The following is a 9337-nucleotide window of genomic DNA, read 5'->3' on the forward strand; positions in this document are numbered from 1 at the left end:
TACGGCGGGCACGGCTTTTTCTTGCTGTGGATGGCCTAAAGAGACGCTTCCAGTGGGAGAGCAGTGGAAATACATGGCACGGCGATTGCCAAGATACTTCCATTTCGAAGTGATCTTTGTAGTACAAAGGAAACGTTTTGCCGCTGCTGCCCCAACGGTAACGTGGCCGAGCGGTCTAAGGCGCTGGTTTTAGGCACCAGTCTCTTCGGAGGCGTGGGTTCGAATCCCACCGTTGCCACTTTTTACGTCTCATTTTTGTGCCGTTGCGGTGTGTTCTCGTGGAGTGGGACGCAGCTCTTGTGACGCGCGTGTTGTGTAGGTAGCGTGGCCGAGCGGTCTAAGGCGCTGGTTTCAGGCACCATTCTCTTCGGAGGCGTGGGTTCGAATCCCACAGCTGCCAAACGTGTAATGTTTCCTGTGTCGAAGGCAGATGCACTCATTGCCCGCAAAGGAAACAGCACAACAAGGCGTGAGCGTCTGCTTGGTGAATTGTCGTAGAACAGTGCGTGGTGCAACGACAGGATTTTCAGGCACCTTTTGCTCTCATCATTGCTGGCGTTCGTCTCCACGAAATGCGTCCGGAGCACGCCGTTCTATAACGCGAGAGAGTGGATTTTTTACAGTTGTCGTCAGTCAACCGTGGGTGGCTGCTGCGTTCGCTGGAAAGAGCACTGCCGTCGTTATCCGGTGTGGTCTAGTGGCTAGGATACCTGGCTCTCACCCAGGAGGCCCGGGTTCGATTCCCGGTACCGGAATTGCGCGTTTTTATTGCTCCTCTTATGCGACTTGTCTCGACTTTGCTCGACTGACGCTACGCTGACGCGTGCAGAAAGCTACGTTAAGTATGACTCGCGGCAACACCTGACGGCGAGAGAGATGCGGCGTCTACCCACTTGTTATCGAGCCACATACCGGTACCTGTAGTCAAGAGGCTTGGAGGACTGCAAGACATTGCCACGGAGGTGAATGCAGCCAACCACTGTAGTTAGTGTCCTGACAGCGCAGGCACGTTCATTTGCTCGTATACATGTGATGGAGACCGTGTCTGACACTGCTGTGGCGTACACCTTGGCCTAGGCTTTGCTGGGTATCGCCACTTGCATTTGAGCCAGCTGCCTTCGCGGGCGCCTCCGTGGCCATGGCCGTGATCGTCTAGTGGTTAGGACATTGCGTTGTGGCCGCAATAACCCAGGTTCGAATCCTGGTCACGGCAATTTTGAAAGTTTTGCCTTGCTGCCGTTGCAATGACGAGTACTCGAAATGACAGTACTCTGTTGATTTTTTCACTCGTGTTCCGCAGGCCGCAGTTTGCACTACCACTTCATCCCCAACACGTAATGTCGCCTCCCAGAGCGCAGACGTCCGCTGCTCTCTGTAGTCGAAAAGGGCAGTTGTTTGAAGTGCGATGGATGAGCAGCCAGTCCCAGCAGAACAGGAAGCTGTGGCGTGCACTGTTTGTACAAATGCTAGGAACACTGGCGCACCAAGCAGCGCATGTAGCGTGGCCGAGCGCTTTAAGGCGCTGGTTTAAGGCACCAGTATCTCTGTAGGCGCGGTTTCGAATCCCGTAGCTGCCGGCGGTTTTGCTGTGATCGCGTTAACCTGGCGCTTTTTCTTCAAGTGTAACCTCCTTGAGCTCACATATGTTTGATACATGGAGCATTCTAGCTCCGCCTGACAGTTACAGCTACGATACTTTAGTGGTTACGGAAGGCCCAGGTTCGAAACCTGGTCACGGTACGAAAACGTCTCTTGACGCTGTCTCCTTAACTGCGACAGCTACAGACAAGTGGCGTCGCTACCATACGGCGGGCACGGCTTTTTCTTGCTGTGGATGGCCTAAAGAGACGCTTCCAGTGGGAGAGCAGTGGAAATACATGGCACGGCGATTGCCAAGATACTTCCATTTCGAAGTGATCTTTGTAGTACAAAGGAAACGTTTTGCCGCTGCTGCCCCAACGGTAACGTGGCCGAGCGGTCTAAGGCGCTGGTTTTAGGCACCAGTCTCTTCGGAGGCGTGGGTTCGAATCCCACCGTTGCCACTTTTTACGTCTCATTTTTGTGCCGTTGCGGTGTGTTCTCGTGGAGTGGGACGCAGCTCTTGTGACGCGCGTGTTGTGTAGGTAGCGTGGCCGAGCGGTCTAAGGCGCTGGTTTCAGGCACCATTCTCTTCGGAGGCGTGGGTTCGAATCCCACAGCTGCCAAACGTGTAATGTTTCCTGTGTCGAAGGCAGATGCACTCATTGCCCGCAAAGGAAACAGCACAACAAGGCGTGAGCGTCTGCTTGGTGAATTGTCGTAGAACAGTGCGTGGTGCAACGACAGGATTTTCAGGCACCTTTTGCTCTCATCATTGCTGGCGTTCGTCTCCACGAAATGCGTCCGGAGCACGCCGTTCTATAACGCGAGAGAGTGGATTTTTTACAGTTGTCGTCAGTCAACCGTGGGTGGCTGCTGCGTTCGCTGGAAAGAGCACTGCCGTCGTTATCCGGTGTGGTCTAGTGGCTAGGATACCTGGCTCTCACCCAGGAGGCCCGGGTTCGATTCCCGGTACCGGAATTGCGCGTTTTTATTGCTCCTCTTATGCGACTTGTCTCGACTTTGCTCGACTGACGCTACGCTGACGCGTGCAGAAAGCTACGTTAAGTATGACTCGCGGCAACACCTGACGGCGAGAGAGATGCGGCGTCTACCCACTTGTTATCGAGCCACATACCGGTACCTGTAGTCAAGAGGCTTGGAGGACTGCAAGACATTGCCACGGAGGTGAATGCAGCCAACCACTGTAGTTAGTGTCCTGACAGCGCAGGCACGTTCATTTGCTCGTATACATGTGATGGAGACCGTGTCTGACACTGCTGTGGCGTACACCTTGGCCTAGGCTTTGCTGGGTATCGCCACTTGCATTTGAGCCAGCTGCCTTCGCGGGCGCCTCCGTGGCCATGGCCGTGATCGTCTAGTGGTTAGGACATTGCGTTGTGGCCGCAATAACCCAGGTTCGAATCCTGGTCACGGCAATTTTGAAAGTTTTGCCTTGCTGCCGTTGCAATGACGAGTACTCGAAATGACAGTACTCTGTTGATTTTTTCACTCGTGTTCCGCAGGCCGCAGTTTGCACTACCACTTCATCCCCAACACGTAATGTCGCCTCCCAGAGCGCAGACGTCCGCTGCTCTCTGTAGTCGAAAAGGGCAGTTGTTTGAAGTGCGATGGATGAGCAGCCAGTCCCAGCAGAACAGGAAGCTGTGGCGTGCACTGTTTGTACAAATGCTAGGAACACTGGCGCACCAAGCAGCGCATGTAGCGTGGCCGAGCGCTTTAAGGCGCTGGTTTAAGGCACCAGTATCTCTGTAGGCGCGGTTTCGAATCCCGTAGCTGCCGGCGGTTTTGCTGTGATCGCGTTAACCTGGCGCTTTTTCTTCAAGTGTAACCTCCTTGAGCTCACATATGTTTGATACATGGAGCATTCTAGCTCCGCCTGACAGTTACAGCTACGATACTTTAGTGGTTACGGAAGGCCCAGGTTCGAAACCTGGTCACGGTACGAAAACGTCTCTTGACGCTGTCTCCTTAACTGCGACAGCTACAGACAAGTGGCGTCGCTACCATACGGCGGGCACGGCTTTTTCTTGCTGTGGATGGCCTAAAGAGACGCTTCCAGTGGGAGAGCAGTGGAAATACATGGCACGGCGATTGCCAAGATACTTCCATTTCGAAGTGATCTTTGTAGTACAAAGGAAACGTTTTGCCGCTGCTGCCCCAACGGTAACGTGGCCGAGCGGTCTAAGGCGCTGGTTTTAGGCACCAGTCTCTTCGGAGGCGTGGGTTCGAATCCCACCGTTGCCACTTTTTACGTCTCATTTTTGTGCCGTTGCGGTGTGTTCTCGTGGAGTGGGACGCAGCTCTTGTGACGCGCGTGTTGTGTAGGTAGCGTGGCCGAGCGGTCTAAGGCGCTGGTTTCAGGCACCATTCTCTTCGGAGGCGTGGGTTCGAATCCCACAGCTGCCAAACGTGTAATGTTTCCTGTGTCGAAGGCAGATGCACTCATTGCCCGCAAAGGAAACAGCACAACAAGGCGTGAGCGTCTGCTTGGTGAATTGTCGTAGAACAGTGCGTGGTGCAACGACAGGATTTTCAGGCACCTTTTGCTCTCATCATTGCTGGCGTTCGTCTCCACGAAATGCGTCCGGAGCACGCCGTTCTATAACGCGAGAGAGTGGATTTTTTACAGTTGTCGTCAGTCAACCGTGGGTGGCTGCTGCGTTCGCTGGAAAGAGCACTGCCGTCGTTATCCGGTGTGGTCTAGTGGCTAGGATACCTGGCTCTCACCCAGGAGGCCCGGGTTCGATTCCCGGTACCGGAATTGCGCGTTTTTATTGCTCCTCTTATGCGACTTGTCTCGACTTTGCTCGACTGACGCTACGCTGACGCGTGCAGAAAGCTACGTTAAGTATGACTCGCGGCAACACCTGACGGCGAGAGAGATGCGGCGTCTATCCACTTGTTATCGAGCCACATACCGGTACCTGCAGTCAAGAGGCTTGGAGGACTGCAAGACATTGCCACGGAGGTGAATGCAGCTAACCACTGTAGTTAGTGTCCTGACAGCGCAGGCACGTTCATTTGCTCGTATACATGTGATGGAGACCGTGTCTGACACTGCTGTGGCGTACACCTTGGCCTAGGCTTTGCTGGGTATCGCCACTTGCATTCGAGCCAGCTGCCTTCGCGTGCGCCTCCGTGGCCATGGCCGTGATCGTCTAGTGGTTAGGACATTGCGTTGTGGCCGCAATAACCCAGGTTCGAATCCTGGTCACGGCAATTTTGAAAGTTTTGCCTTGCTGCCGTTGCAATGACGAGTACTCGAAATGACAGTACTCTGTTGATTTTTTCACTCGTGTTCCGCAGGCCGCAGTTTGCACTACCACTTCATCCCCAACACGTAATGTCGCCTCCCAGAGCGCAGACGTCCGCTGCTCTCTGTAGTCGAAAAGGGCAGTTGTTTGAAGTGCGATGGATGAGCAGCCAGTCCCAGCAGAACAGGAAGCTGTGGCGTGCACTGTTTGTACAAATGCTAGGAACACTGGCGCACCAAGCAGCGCATGTAGCGTGGCCGAGCGCTTTAAGGCGCTGGTTTAAGGCACCAGTATCTCTGTAGGCGCGGTTTCGAATCCCGTAGCTGCCGGCGGTTTTGCTGTGATCGCGTTAACCTGGCGCTTTTTCTTCAAGTGTAACCTCCTTGAGCTCACATATGTTTGATACATGGAGCATTCTAGCTCCGCCTGACAGTTACAGCTACGATACTTTAGTGGTTACGGAAGGCCCAGGTTCGAAACCTGGTCACGGTACGAAAACGTCTCTTGACGCTGTCTCCTTAACTGCGACAGCTACAGACAAGTGGCGTCGCTACCATACGGCGGGCACGGCTTTTTCTTGCTGTGGATGGCCTAAAGAGACGCTTCCAGTGGGAGAGCAGTGGAAATACATGGCACGGCGATTGCCAAGATACTTCCATTTCGAAGTGATCTTTGTAGTACAAAGGAAACGTTTTGCCGCTGCTGCCCCAACGGTAACGTGGCCGAGCGGTCTAAGGCGCTGGTTTTAGGCACCAGTCTCTTCGGAGGCGTGGGTTCGAATCCCACCGTTGCCACTTTTTACGTCTCATTTTTGTGCCGTTGCGGTGTGTTCTCGTGGAGTGGGACGCAGCTCTTGTGACGCGCGTGTTGTGTAGGTAGCGTGGCCGAGCGGTCTAAGGCGCTGGTTTCAGGCACCATTCTCTTCGGAGGCGTGGGTTCGAATCCCACAGCTGCCAAACGTGTAATGTTTCCTGTGTCGAAGGCAGATGCACTCATTGCCCGCAAAGGAAACAGCACAACAAGGCGTGAGCGTCTGCTTGGTGAATTGTCGTAGAACAGTGCGTGGTGCAACGACAGGATTTTCAGGCACCTTTTGCTCTCATCATTGCTGGCGTTCGTCTCCACGAAATGCGTCCGGAGCACGCCGTTCTATAACGCGAGAGAGTGGATTTTTTACAGTTGTCGTCAGTCAACCGTGGGTGGCTGCTGCGTTCGCTGGAAAGAGCACTGCCGTCGTTATCCGGTGTGGTCTAGTGGCTAGGATACCTGGCTCTCACCCAGGAGGCCCGGGTTCGATTCCCGGTACCGGAATTGCGCGTTTTTATTGCTCCTCTTATGCGACTTGTCTCGACTTTGCTCGACTGACGCTACGCTGACGCGTGCAGAAAGCTACGTTAAGTATGACTCGCGGCAACACCTGACGGCGAGAGAGATGCGGCGTCTACCCACTTGTTATCGAGCCACATACCGGTACCTGCAGTCAAGAGGCTTGGAGGACTGCAAGACATTGCCACGGAGGTGAATGCAGCTAACCACTGTAGTTAGTGTCCTGACAGCGCAGGCACGTTCATTTGCTCGTATACATGTGATGGAGACCGTGTCTGACACTGCTGTGGCGTACACCTTGGCCTAGGCTTTGCTGGGTATCGCCACTTGCATTCGAGCCAGCTGCCTTCGCGTGCGCCTCCGTGGCCATGGCCGTGATCGTCTAGTGGTTAGGACATTGCGTTGTGGCCGCAATAACCCAGGTTCGAATCCTGGTCACGGCAATTTTGAAAGTTTTGCCTTGCTGCCGTTGCAATGACGAGTACTCGAAATGACAGTACTCTGTTGATTTTTTCACTCGTGTTCCGCAGGCCGCAGTTTGCACTACCACTTCATCCCCAACACGTAATGTCGCCTCCCAGAGCGCAGACGTCCGCTGCTCTCTGTAGTCGAAAAGGGCAGTTGTTTGAAGTGCGATGGATGAGCAGCCAGTCCCAGCAGAACAGGAAGCTGTGGCGTGCACTGTTTGTACAAATGCTAGGAACACTGGCGCACCAAGCAGCGCATGTAGCGTGGCCGAGCGCTTTAAGGCGCTGGTTTAAGGCACCAGTATCTCTGTAGGCGCGGTTTCGAATCCCGTAGCTGCCGGCGGTTTTGCTGTGATCGCGTTAACCTGGCGCTTTTTCTTCAAGTGTAACCTCCTTGAGCTCACATATGTTTGATACATGGAGCATTCTAGCTCCGCCTGACAGTTACAGCTACGATACTTTAGTGGTTACGGAAGGCCCAGGTTCGAAACCTGGTCACGGTACGAAAACGTCTCTTGACGCTGTCTCCTTAACTGCGACAGCTACAGACAAGTGGCGTCGCTACCATACGGCGGGCACGGCTTTTTCTTGCTGTGGATGGCCTAAAGAGACGCTTCCAGTGGGAGAGCAGTGGAAATACATGGCACGGCGATTGCCAAGATACTTCCATTTCGAAGTGATCTTTGTAGTACAAAGGAAACGTTTTGCCGCTGCTGCCCCAACGGTAACGTGGCCGAGCGGTCTAAGGCGCTGGTTTTAGGCACCAGTCTCTTCGGAGGCGTGGGTTCGAATCCCACCGTTGCCACTTTTTACGTCTCATTTTTGTGCCGTTGCGGTGTGTTCTCGTGGAGTGGGACGCAGCTCTTGTGACGCGCGTGTTGTGTAGGTAGCGTGGCCGAGCGGTCTAAGGCGCTGGTTTCAGGCACCATTCTCTTCGGAGGCGTGGGTTCGAATCCCACAGCTGCCAAACGTGTAATGTTTCCTGTGTCGAAGGCAGATGCACTCATTGCCCGCAAAGGAAACAGCACAACAAGGCGTGAGCGTCTGCTTGGTGAATTGTCGTAGAACAGTGCGTGGTGCAACGACAGGATTTTCAGGCACCTTTTGCTCTCATCATTGCTGGCGTTCGTCTCCACGAAATGCGTCCGGAGCACGCCGTTCTATAACGCGAGAGAGTGGATTTTTTACAGTTGTCGTCAGTCAACCGTGGGTGGCTGCTGCGTTCGCTGGAAAGAGCACTGCCGTCGTTATCCGGTGTGGTCTAGTGGCTAGGATACCTGGCTCTCACCCAGGAGGCCCGGGTTCGATTCCCGGTACCGGAATTGCGCGTTTTTATTGCTCCTCTTATGCGACTTGTCTCGACTTTGCTCGACTGACGCTACGCTGACGCGTGCAGAAAGCTACGTTAAGTATGACTCGCGGCAACACCTGACGGCGAGAGAGATGCGGCGTCTATCCACTTGTTATCGAGCCACATACCGGTACCTGCAGTCAAGAGGCTTGGAGGACTGCAAGACATTGCCACGGAGGTGAATGCAGCTAACCACTGTAGTTAGTGTCCTGACAGCGCAGGCACGTTCATTTGCTCGTATACATGTGATGGAGACCGTGTCTGACACTGCTGTGGCGTACACCTTGGCCTAGGCTTTGCTGGGTATCGCCACTTGCATTCGAGCCAGCTGCCTTCGCGTGCGCCTCCGTGGCCATGGCCGTGATCGTCTAGTGGTTAGGACATTGCGTTGTGGCCGCAATAACCCAGGTTCGAATCCTGGTCACGGCAATTTTGAAAGTTTTGCCTTGCTGCCGTTGCAATGACGAGTACTCGAAATGACAGTACTCTGTTGATTTTTTCACTCGTGTTCCGCAGGCCGCAGTTTGCACTACCACTTCATCCCCAACACGTAATGTCGCCTCCCAGAGCGCAGACGTCCGCTGCTCTCTGTAGTCGAAAAGGGCAGTTGTTTGAAGTGCGATGGATGAGCAGCCAGTCCCAGCAGAACAGGAAGCTGTGGCGTGCACTGTTTGTACAAATGCTAGGAACACTGGCGCACCAAGCAGCGCATGTAGCGTGGCCGAGCGCTTTAAGGCGCTGGTTTAAGGCACCAGTATCTCTGTAGGCGCGGTTTCGAATCCCGTAGCTGCCGGCGGTTTTGCTGTGATCGCGTTAACCTGGCGCTTTTTCTTCAAGTGTAACCTCCTTGAGCTCACATATGTTTGATACATGGAGCATTCTAGCTCCGCCTGACAGTTACAGCTACGATACTTTAGTGGTTACGGAAGGCCCAGGTTCGAAACCTGGTCACGGTACGAAAACGTCTCTTGACGCTGTCTCCTTAACTGCGACAGCTACAGACAAGTGGCGTCGCTACCATACGGCGGGCACGGCTTTTTCTTGCTGTGGATGGCCTAAAGAGACGCTTCCAGTGGGAGAGCAGTGGAAATACATGGCACGGCGATTGCCAAGATACTTCCATTTCGAAGTGATCTTTGTAGTACAAAGGAAACGTTTTGCCGCTGCTGCCCCAACGGTAACGTGGCCGAGCGGTCTAAGGCGCTGGTTTTAGGCACCAGTCTCTTCGGAGGCGTGGGTTCGAATCCCACCGTTGCCACTTTTTACGTCTCATTTTTGTGCCGTTGCGGTGTGTTCTCGTGGAGTGGGACGCAGCTCTTGTGACGCGCGTGTTGTGT

The 9337-nt window shown here is 54.1% G+C and overlaps 21 non-coding genes across 21 annotated transcripts; all 21 read left to right on the forward strand.

Moving 5' to 3' along the window:
- The first annotated feature begins 156 nt into the window (after positions 1–156).
- On the forward strand, positions 157–238 carry Trnal-uag (transfer RNA leucine (anticodon UAG)). Its single transcript has one exon. It is a non-coding gene; the product is annotated as a tRNA-Leu (tRNA).
- Positions 239–318: 80 nt separating this feature from the next.
- On the forward strand, positions 319–400 carry Trnal-cag (transfer RNA leucine (anticodon CAG)). The gene has a single exon. It is a non-coding gene; the product is annotated as a tRNA-Leu (tRNA).
- A 283-nt stretch (positions 401–683) lies between these two features.
- Positions 684–755, forward strand: Trnae-cuc (transfer RNA glutamic acid (anticodon CUC)). The gene has a single exon. It is a non-coding gene; the product is annotated as a tRNA-Glu (tRNA).
- Positions 756–1141: 386 nt separating this feature from the next.
- Trnah-gug (transfer RNA histidin (anticodon GUG)) lies at positions 1142–1213 on the forward strand. The gene has a single exon. It is a non-coding gene; the product is annotated as a tRNA-His (tRNA).
- Positions 1214–1960: 747 nt separating this feature from the next.
- Positions 1961–2042, forward strand: Trnal-uag (transfer RNA leucine (anticodon UAG)). The gene has a single exon. It is a non-coding gene; the product is annotated as a tRNA-Leu (tRNA).
- An 80-nt stretch (positions 2043–2122) lies between these two features.
- On the forward strand, positions 2123–2204 carry Trnal-cag (transfer RNA leucine (anticodon CAG)). Its single transcript has one exon. It is a non-coding gene; the product is annotated as a tRNA-Leu (tRNA).
- A 283-nt stretch (positions 2205–2487) lies between these two features.
- Positions 2488–2559, forward strand: Trnae-cuc (transfer RNA glutamic acid (anticodon CUC)). The gene has a single exon. It is a non-coding gene; the product is annotated as a tRNA-Glu (tRNA).
- A 386-nt stretch (positions 2560–2945) lies between these two features.
- Trnah-gug (transfer RNA histidin (anticodon GUG)) lies at positions 2946–3017 on the forward strand. The gene has a single exon. It is a non-coding gene; the product is annotated as a tRNA-His (tRNA).
- Positions 3018–3764: 747 nt separating this feature from the next.
- Positions 3765–3846, forward strand: Trnal-uag (transfer RNA leucine (anticodon UAG)). The gene has a single exon. It is a non-coding gene; the product is annotated as a tRNA-Leu (tRNA).
- Positions 3847–3926: 80 nt separating this feature from the next.
- Trnal-cag (transfer RNA leucine (anticodon CAG)) lies at positions 3927–4008 on the forward strand. Its single transcript has one exon. It is a non-coding gene; the product is annotated as a tRNA-Leu (tRNA).
- Positions 4009–4291: 283 nt separating this feature from the next.
- Trnae-cuc (transfer RNA glutamic acid (anticodon CUC)) lies at positions 4292–4363 on the forward strand. Its single transcript has one exon. It is a non-coding gene; the product is annotated as a tRNA-Glu (tRNA).
- Positions 4364–4749: 386 nt separating this feature from the next.
- On the forward strand, positions 4750–4821 carry Trnah-gug (transfer RNA histidin (anticodon GUG)). The gene has a single exon. It is a non-coding gene; the product is annotated as a tRNA-His (tRNA).
- Positions 4822–5568: 747 nt separating this feature from the next.
- On the forward strand, positions 5569–5650 carry Trnal-uag (transfer RNA leucine (anticodon UAG)). The gene has a single exon. It is a non-coding gene; the product is annotated as a tRNA-Leu (tRNA).
- An 80-nt stretch (positions 5651–5730) lies between these two features.
- On the forward strand, positions 5731–5812 carry Trnal-cag (transfer RNA leucine (anticodon CAG)). The gene has a single exon. It is a non-coding gene; the product is annotated as a tRNA-Leu (tRNA).
- A 283-nt stretch (positions 5813–6095) lies between these two features.
- On the forward strand, positions 6096–6167 carry Trnae-cuc (transfer RNA glutamic acid (anticodon CUC)). The gene has a single exon. It is a non-coding gene; the product is annotated as a tRNA-Glu (tRNA).
- Positions 6168–6553: 386 nt separating this feature from the next.
- Positions 6554–6625, forward strand: Trnah-gug (transfer RNA histidin (anticodon GUG)). The gene has a single exon. It is a non-coding gene; the product is annotated as a tRNA-His (tRNA).
- A 747-nt stretch (positions 6626–7372) lies between these two features.
- On the forward strand, positions 7373–7454 carry Trnal-uag (transfer RNA leucine (anticodon UAG)). Its single transcript has one exon. It is a non-coding gene; the product is annotated as a tRNA-Leu (tRNA).
- Positions 7455–7534: 80 nt separating this feature from the next.
- Positions 7535–7616, forward strand: Trnal-cag (transfer RNA leucine (anticodon CAG)). The gene has a single exon. It is a non-coding gene; the product is annotated as a tRNA-Leu (tRNA).
- A 283-nt stretch (positions 7617–7899) lies between these two features.
- On the forward strand, positions 7900–7971 carry Trnae-cuc (transfer RNA glutamic acid (anticodon CUC)). Its single transcript has one exon. It is a non-coding gene; the product is annotated as a tRNA-Glu (tRNA).
- A 386-nt stretch (positions 7972–8357) lies between these two features.
- Trnah-gug (transfer RNA histidin (anticodon GUG)) lies at positions 8358–8429 on the forward strand. The gene has a single exon. It is a non-coding gene; the product is annotated as a tRNA-His (tRNA).
- Positions 8430–9176: 747 nt separating this feature from the next.
- Positions 9177–9258, forward strand: Trnal-uag (transfer RNA leucine (anticodon UAG)). The gene has a single exon. It is a non-coding gene; the product is annotated as a tRNA-Leu (tRNA).
- Positions 9259–9337: the final 79 nt, after the last annotated feature.

This window comes from Schistocerca serialis, unplaced genomic scaffold, assembly GCF_023864345.2.
Source record: "Schistocerca serialis cubense isolate TAMUIC-IGC-003099 unplaced genomic scaffold, iqSchSeri2.2 HiC_scaffold_1015, whole genome shotgun sequence".
Lineage (NCBI taxonomy): Eukaryota > Metazoa > Arthropoda > Insecta > Orthoptera > Acrididae > Schistocerca > Schistocerca serialis.